General features: G+C 35.1%; 1 non-coding gene across 1 annotated transcript; it reads right to left on the reverse strand.

The window, feature by feature from the left end:
- Window positions 1-2,046: 2,046 nt before the first annotated feature.
- Window positions 2,047-2,151, reverse strand: LOC136165715 (U6 spliceosomal RNA). Its single transcript, XR_010662713.1, has one exon. It is a non-coding gene; the product is annotated as a U6 spliceosomal RNA (small nuclear RNA).
- Window positions 2,152-8,590: the final 6,439 nt, after the last annotated feature.

Raw genomic sequence — 8,590 nt, forward strand, 5'->3', positions numbered from 1 at the left:
TCACATAAGAACAGATTTCTGAATTTGCCATGGAATTCAAAGATTCAAATTATTCAGGATAAGAAATATTATCTTTCAGAAAGAAAAATCTCTCTTCTCACCTGAACATTTTCACTGCCCAGCTTTGCTTATATTAAAATCAAAAACAAAAACTGCTCCCTGTGACAACCTGAGTATCTGGATAACACGTTTATACACTTTTCATCAGTCCTGTGTTTGTGATGCTTCCTACAACTAGAGGTGAATGAGAGTCTAGAAGGAAATAATGAATGGATTTAACCCTCATTTGCCTTGACTCTACAGGCAATTTTTACATTTTCAGAGACTCAAGGGTGTTATTTGGAGAAATTACTCAGCAATAAAGACAACCGACCAGGCAAAAGAGGATTTTCTGTTTTTGAGATACCTCATTCTTCAATTTTCAGTTTGCAAGTAGAATTGGGGGTGGCAAAGGGAGTTAAAGTGTGTAGTGGATACTGTTACTAAGACCAGCAAGCAGCCCCTCCCCTCCCCAAGCTCAGCAGTGAATGAGCTCTTAAAGGAGCCAGATAGCCCACATGTCTTTGTTGTTGCCAGGAAAATATTTTGGAGAAAAGCATCAAAGAGGGGGTGTATCTTTCTCCAAAAGAATGGCTTTCATCAGGTACCTCTGTATTTCCTGGGGCACAGCCCTGGAGTGCTATTTTTAAAAATGTAATCCTGGAAACAGGATTCTCTTTGGATTTTAGGGGGAAAAGTGCTTGTATGTATTACAAATGATGATATGACCAAATAAACTGAGACCAGGGCTAGAGAATGTGTGGATGGAGACACAAGAGAGCTAGGACTCCAGAACCAAAACGGGCTCATACCTCGCTAATAATCTTTAGACACCCGGACTTTTTTTTTCCCGTCTCATTGAGAAATAATTGACATATTATTGACACGTCATAAAGAGTATGACAGGCTGTCACCCTGTCTGTTTAACCTATACGCTGAGCACATATCATGAGAAAAGCTGGGCTGGATGAGTTACAAGCTGGAATCAAGATAGGAAGAAGAAACATCAACAGACTCAGATATGCAAATGATAACACTCTAATGGCAGACAGTGAAGAACTAAAGAGACCCTTGACGAGGGTGGAGGAAAGTAAAAGAACTGGGTTGAGACTAAATATTGAAAAAACTAAGAGCATAGCATCTGGCCCCATTACCGCATGGCGAATAGAAGAGGAAATGGTGGAAATAGTGACAGATTTCCTCTCCTTGGGCTCCAAGATCACTGTGGGTAGTGACTGCAGCCATGAAAACAGAAGATGATTGCTTCATGGCAGGAAAGCGATGACAACCTAGACAGTGTGGGAGCGGGGAGCGGGATGGGGAACACTTGTAAACCCATGGCTGATTCATGTCAATGGATGACAAAAACCACTACAATATTGTAAAGTAATTAGCCTCCAACTAATAAAAATAAGTGGAAAAAAAAAAAAAAAAGAAGAGCAGTGACATTACTCTGCCCCCACAAGTCTGTATAGTCAAGGGTATGGTCTTCCCAGGGGTCACATATGGTTGTGAGAGCTGGACCATAAAGAAGGCAGAATGCCAAAGAATTGATGCCTTCAAATTGTGGTGCTGGAGTAGGCTCCCAAAAGTCCCTTGGACAGCAAGGAGATCAAACCAGGCAATCTGAAGGGAGATCAACCCTGAATATTCACCAGAGTGACTGATGTTGAAGCTGAAGCTCCAGAATTTTGGTCATTTGATGTGCACAGATGACTCACTGGCAATGAACATGAGTTTGGGCAAACTCCAGAAGATGGTGAGGGACAGGGAGGCCTGTGTGCTGCAGTCCAAAGAGTCGGATATGACTGCACAATGGAACAACAATAGACATATATCACTGTGTAAGTTTAAGGTACAGAGCATGATGGCTTGATTTACATATACTGTGAAATGATTGCCACAATAAATTTAGTTAACATTCATCATTTCATATAGATACACTAAAAGAAAGAAAACTTCCCCTTATCATGAGAGAACTCTTAGGATCTCCTCTATTAACAACCTAAAAATATGAAAGACCATATGCATTTCTGGGTCATATTTGTGCAGGGGCCATGCTAATCTTCTCTGCATTGTTCCAGTTTTCACATATATATTACCAAAGAAAGCACCACCCTGACATCATGACAGGGTCTTTATTGTGGACTAAAAGAGAAGAAAGGTAGGAGATCTAATGGAATAGATATATTATTTTTACTCCTTAGACACTACATCTTCCTATATACTAAGAAGTCTTCATTCCTAATGTTGAAATTGATATCTGTATTTCTACTTGCAGTTTTAAAACATTTAACATTTCAAGCAATATCCAAAACTTTATCATTGTTTGCAAAAGAAATTAATTCATGTTTTCCACTTTTTGACACTAAATGATGTTCACACATGATCTCTCCCTCAGTATCCAGGGGCAGCCTTTTGACACATCAATGGCTTCTTAGTACTAGGAGAAGCTCAATATCCCACCATGATTTACAGAGGCCTGATTATCTGTCCTTGTCTTCATCCCAGCTTCATCTGGTACCTTGGGCTCTCTTGTTCACAATTCTTTGGCCACTCTAATCTACTTGCACTCCTGGGAGCACTCCTCACCAGCAATTTCTCACCTTCAGTTCAGTTCAGTTCATTTCAGTTGCTCAGTCATTTCTCACCTTAGGTCCTTTATATAGGCTTTGCTTTATTGTTGGAATGCGTTCATCCACTTTTCATGCTTAATTCAGATTCATGTTAGGTAATACTCCTATTTTTCTTTATCATAGTATCAGTACTTGAATTACTATATGTCTACTGTTTATTACTCCCACTAGAATGAAAGCTTCATGAGGGCAGAGGTTTAATTATTGCTAGCTGCCCTATCCTTAAAGCTTCATACAATTCCTTGGCTCAATACTAAATATCTTTGGAACAAATCACTACATGAATAGATGTATAACTGTGCCATTTCAGTACTAAAATATTCAAAAATTGTATATTCTTAGACTATAATATAGTTGACTTTTTCTGAATTTCTTTTTCCATTTTTGGTCAGATAAACACTTAGAAATAAAGTAATATTTTCTTCACTTTTTTATTCTACAGAAAAGTGATAAAGTAATTTTATATTCAGGTTGACAGCAAAAATTAATAGGAATTTTAATAAAAGTGTATTGTTAACAACCCACAACTTTTAAAATATAAAGCATGCTGGGCTACATGGTATTTCATTGTGATCCATAGGAGTTTAACAGTATTAAACTACCTGCAGGCATACTCCCTATTATTCTCTGAAAGTAATAGAAGCATACTGAGAATTACAAGTTAAAGTTAAATGTTCTGCAGAGCTCAGACAAAACCTATTTTCTAGTTCAGGAAAATTAGAATTAAATTTTGATCCTGATATATGCATCAGATGTGAGCTAAATTATATTAGCTATTTAAAAAAATAATGGGGTTATATATAATGGGATAAGTAACATTTGGATTATATAAATGAATGTTGAGGTTATAACGATCCATTTGATAACCATAGAGAATAGTGAGAACTTTACCTAGAAATTCAACTGCTAACAGATTTAAAGCTCGTTCTTATAAATTTGCAGGTTCTAATGGCATAGATTTTAAGTCTGTATTTCACTAGATATCACACCATCCAGTTTTAACATTCCTTATATTTCTTTTAATAGACTTTTAAAATATGTGTGAATACATGTTATAGACATCATCTAAATATAACCTTTAACTGTCAATCCTAAGCAAATTGTTGCATAAGATGACATCTTTCTAAAACTCAGTTTACCTTGTGGCAAACCTATTTGCATATCAAAACACCATGATATATGGGCTTTAAAAAGTCAGTAACATTTATTTTTATAAAAATATAAGCATTATTTATCATTTTAATCATTAATAAATACAACTGGAGGGGTTTCAAATGAGCATAAATGAGTGATATAGTAACTAAATGTAAATATATTAATTCAGACTATATGTATGTGTACTTATATGTGATAATTCTTAATATCTTTGGATATATATCTCCTTTAAAAAGTTATGATTTTGCCATATATGTAATTTTATTTTTTCCCTAATTTTTAAGACATTTTTACTGAATGAAAAATTCTTTAAATTACATAATGGTTTACTGTTTTCAAAAATTTTACACACAATTTCATGTATTCTTAAAATAACCCTTCTTTTAAATCGCCTACCTGTATATTACCCTTCTCCCCTTCCCTCCACCTGCTGGTGACCAGTAGTTTGTTCTGAGAGTCTACTTCCTTCTTGTTTATTCACCAATTTGTTGTTTTTCTTAGGTCCCATATACAAAATAAATCAGGCAGAAGAAGACTAATACTATAGGATATCACTTATACACAACTTTAGATTAAGGCATTTTCTTATAGTATAATATTAAAGCTATATTCCCACATAATTTAATTTTTCATCCTGTATTTGCTTCATTATATATATCACCGTTTTGTTTTTTTTTTTTAAGATTTATGAAGACATTGAGGGTGAGTCCAGACTTTCTTTCTTAGCTATGACCCTACAGTGAGTATCCTTGAGACTTTCTAATCATTTATGTAGATCCGTTGTTTATTGAACTTTAGTGTTAGAATCCAGAGGCAATGGCAGCCCACTCCAGTGCTCTTGCCTGGAGAATCCCAGGGGCGGCGGAGCCTGGGGGGCTGCTGTCTGTGGGGTTGCACAGAGTCAGACACGACTGAAGCGACTCAGCAGCAGCAGCAGTGTTAGAATCACCCATTGAGCTTGGTAAGCCATGGATTGCTTATTCCCATCCTCAGAACTTCTGATCGAGTAGGTTTGATGCACAGCCCTGAGGATCTGCTTGTGCTGATGCTGCTGGTCTGGGGACCACAGCTTGAGAACCACTGAATAGTATATTTTAGAAGTTTCTTTATAGGGTTAATCAGTATGCATATTTTTTAAGGTCTTGGCGCATGTTGCCAAATTGTTTTCCAGAAAGATGGTATCAACTTGTATTCCTACCAGTAATTCTCTTCAGTATGGAGTATTTTAATTTAAAATCTCTTGTCCTTTTAAGATATGAAAAATATTATCTCTATTGAAGCATTTTGTATAATAATAAAATATTGGAAACACTGTCATTAAGGAAAATAGATAAGTAAGCAGGGGAATAGCCACACAAGGCAACTTAATTTAGCAGCTTAAATGAATGAATTAAATCTATGTGTTTTAACATGGAAAAAGAGCAAACCATAAATGTGGCTGAAATATGTTTAAAACATGGGCTTCCCTAGTGACTCAGTAGTAAAGAAACTGATTGCCAATGCAGGAGATGTGGGTTCTATCCCTGGGTCGGAAACATCCCCTGGAGAAGGAAATGGCAACTCACTCCAGTATTCTTGCCTGGGAAATCACGTGAACAGAGGAGCCTAGCTGGCTACCGTCCTCGGGGTCACAAGTCAGACACGACTTACGAAATGACAACGTGCAACAATATTTCAGCCATTTTTCAAGAATATTAAATGCTATCTCAAAACGTGACTCTTTTTAAAGTTATTTTTGGTTTAAAACAGGAAGTATACAGAAAAATGACCAAATTTTTTTCAATTTTCTCTTAAAGCTTAAATGGCACAATCTTTTATCATATGCATTGTTTTGAAACTATCATGGAATTCACTGTAAAAATGCTTCAAAGAGAAAAGGTGTGACTCTTTCATGTCACCTCCAAATGACTTCCTAACCTCCATAGTTTTTTTTAAATGATGTATTGTAAATTAAGATATTCCTATCACCCAGGTTATAGAAAATGAAGCAGTTTATAGCATAGACAAATCAACTATAATTATTCTTTGAAAATTCACAACATACTTTAGGAAGAAATGATTAAAGATAAATGAATTTAATGATTATGGATTTATACAAGTGTGTGACGAAGTTTGTTTATTTCATTATTAATAAGAAAGTGGTATATGATAACTTTAAAAACATTATGCTGTTGTAAAATAATATTCTAGAGAATCTTCATTTGACTTTGACTTTGCATGCACCTTAGACTCAATTGATGTGTTTCATTTATTTAACTATTTAATTAATTTAAATTAGATAATTTTAATTCTTAAAATTAAATAATTTTTAAAAATAATTTAAACTATTATTTTAAAAATAATTCTAAATTAATTTAAATGATTAATTTTTATTAAAGTAAAAAGTTTTTTACTTTAAAATATTTATATATTCATACGGATGTGCAAAGAAATTTACAGGGAAATCCAAGGCACCCTTTACCCAGCCTCTGCTAATGTTAATATTTTGCACCACTGTAGTAGTACAATATCAAACCCAGGAAGTTAACATTTATTCAATCCATTGAGATTATTCAGATTTTGCCAGTTATACATGCAGTTATGTGTGCGTATGTGTATGTATCTATGTTTGAATAGCTCTGGCAATTTTGTCCTATGTAGCTTCGTATAACCACAACTGCAATACTTAACCATCACTGCAAGTTTCCCTCATGCTACCCTCATCAAGAGGATGAGCTCGACTTATCCTTTCCTTTTCTTTAATCTGCATTCATTACTACTAAGTTCTCCATATTTACATTTGTGTTATTTTATGAATGTTATATAAATGAAATCTACATTATGCATCTTTATGATACTGGTTTCTTTTACTTCACATAATTTCCTTGAGATGCATCCAAGTTGTTGTATTTATCAATAGTTTATTCCTTTTTACTGTCAATTGGTAATCCATGGTATGGATTTGCTACAATTTATTTAACCATTAATAATTGAAGGACATTTGGGTATTTTCCAGATTTTAGCTATTATTATTTAAGCTGTTATGAAGGTTGTGTACAAGTTTCTAAATGAAAATAAGTTTTCATTTCTCTGGGATACATGCCCAAGAATGTAATTTCTGGGTGAGATGGTAAGTTACATTTTAATTTCAGAAGGAAATGCAAAGCTATTTTCCTAACTAACTGTATCATTAGAAAATTTTGCCAGCAAAGTATATGTGATTTGGTTTCTGCAAACTCTAGTGACTATATGATTTTATCATAGTATCTGGCTTTTTATTTTAGTCATTTTGATAGATATAAAGTGACATGTTGCATTGTTCTAATAACTTATAATGCTGAAATCTTTGCAAGTTCTTATTTGCACATCATCCATATATCCTTATTGTAAAATATTTTGCATGTTTTTTATAGTTTCTAATTGGGTAGTTTATTTTTGAATGTGGAATTTTGAGAGTTCTTTGTATATTTTAGATATTGGTTCTCATTGGATATGTGATTTACAAATATTTTCTCCCAGTTTCTAATTTATTTTTCATTCTCTTAAGTGAGTCTTTCATAGAGCAAAAGGTTTTTAATTTTGATGAGGTATGATTTATTGTTTTCCTCTTTTTGACTGTGTTTTTGGGATCAAGTTTTGAGTTCAAGTTTAGAAAATGAAATTAAAAAACGCTTGATCCTTAGAAGAAAAGCTATGACCAACCTAGACAGCTTATTAAGACGCAGAGGCATTACTTTGCCAACAAAGGTCCATCTAGTCAAAGTTGTGGTTTTTCCAGTGGTCATGTATGAATGTGAGAGTTGAACTATAAAGAAAGCTGAGCACCGAAGAATTGATGCTTTTGAACTATAGTATTGGAGAAGACTCTTGAGAGTCCCTTGAACTGCAAGGAGATCAAACCAGTCCATCCTAAAGGAGATCAGTCCTGGGTATTCTTTGGAAGGACTGACGCTGAAGCTGAAACTCCAATACTTTGGCCACCTGATGTGAAGAGCTGACTCATTTGAAAAGACCCTGATGCTGGGAGGGATTGAAGGCAGGAGGAAAAGGGGACGACAGAGGATGAGATGGCTGGATGGCATCACTGACTTGAGGGACATGAGTTTGAGCAAGCTCCGGGAGTTGGTGATGAACAGGGTTGCCTGGCATGATGCAGTGCATGGGGTCACACAAAGTTGGACACGACTGAGAAACTGACTGAACTGACCTGATTTCTAGGTCCTGAATATTTTCTCTCTCTCTCTCTCTCTCTTTTTTTTTTTTTTTGAGATCTTTTATAGTTTGATGTTTTAAACAGTTAATTTTTGTATAAAATGGGAGGTTTAGGTTGAGGTTCAAATGCAGATTGTAGCCTGCTAGGCTCCTCGGTCCATGACATTCTTCAGGCAAGAATACTGGAATGGGTTGCCATTCCCTTCTCCAGAGGATCTTCCCAATGCAGGGGTTGAACCCTGGTCACCTGCATTTCAGGAAGATTCTTTATCATCTGTGCCACCAGAAAAGGCCCATGTTTGCCACTGCATGCTCAACTGATCCAGCACTATTTATGGAAAAGGCTATCCTTCCTTGTTGTATTGCTTTTGCATCTTTGCCAAAAATTAATTGGGCATATTTCTGTGGATCTTTTTCTGAGTTTTTCATTCTATGCCATTGATAGATGTATATATCATTTCACCATTACTAATTTGTCTTGATTACTATAGCTAAATTGTATGTCTTCACATTGGGAAAAGAATTCCTCCCACTTCAGTCTTCTTTTCAAAACTGTTTGATTATTCTAG

This window comes from Muntiacus reevesi, chromosome 3 (assembly GCF_963930625.1).
Source record: "Muntiacus reevesi chromosome 3, mMunRee1.1, whole genome shotgun sequence".
NCBI classification, from domain to species: Eukaryota; Metazoa; Chordata; class Mammalia; order Artiodactyla; family Cervidae; genus Muntiacus; species Muntiacus reevesi.